Genomic DNA, 429 nt, shown 5'->3' on the forward strand with positions numbered 1-429 from the left:
ACTGCATATGTGTTTGCTTAAATATTATTCTTATGGCGTGTAATGTTGATATTCTCTTGGTAACTCTAGCAGTCAAAAATAAAAAGCAAACAAACACTATTTGTATGTAAATAATAATGATGAATTGCTACAGGAAAAACAATTGAAATTATAATCAAATATATTGATAATTACAATGGTAATAGTAGAAACGATAGAAAAAAATGCTACAGCTAATTGGTGCCAATAATTAGTATACAATAACGAGATACAAAAATATATTGCAACTGCAGCCGGAATGATGATTGAAATACTGAAATATCAGTAATGATGTTGGTGTCATAACATTAATAGCATTTGTGGTTATGATGTTTTGATTAAAGATGCTAATGATTATAAAATGTATATGCATAAAAGTGATAGGGATAATGCTAATTTTGGTGTTAAATG

The 429-nt window shown here is 27.3% G+C and overlaps 1 protein-coding gene across 1 annotated transcript in view; it reads left to right on the forward strand.

The window, feature by feature from the left end:
• LOC119594579 (nephrin-like) overlaps nt 1–429 on the forward strand; it is a gene marked incomplete at its 3' end in the record, with an annotated part of 109,909 nt that overhangs the window by 2,611 nt on the left and 106,869 nt on the right.

Source organism: Penaeus monodon, chromosome 34 (genome assembly GCF_015228065.2).
Source record: "Penaeus monodon isolate SGIC_2016 chromosome 34, NSTDA_Pmon_1, whole genome shotgun sequence".
In the NCBI taxonomy this organism is placed as follows: Eukaryota; Metazoa; Arthropoda; class Malacostraca; order Decapoda; family Penaeidae; genus Penaeus; species Penaeus monodon.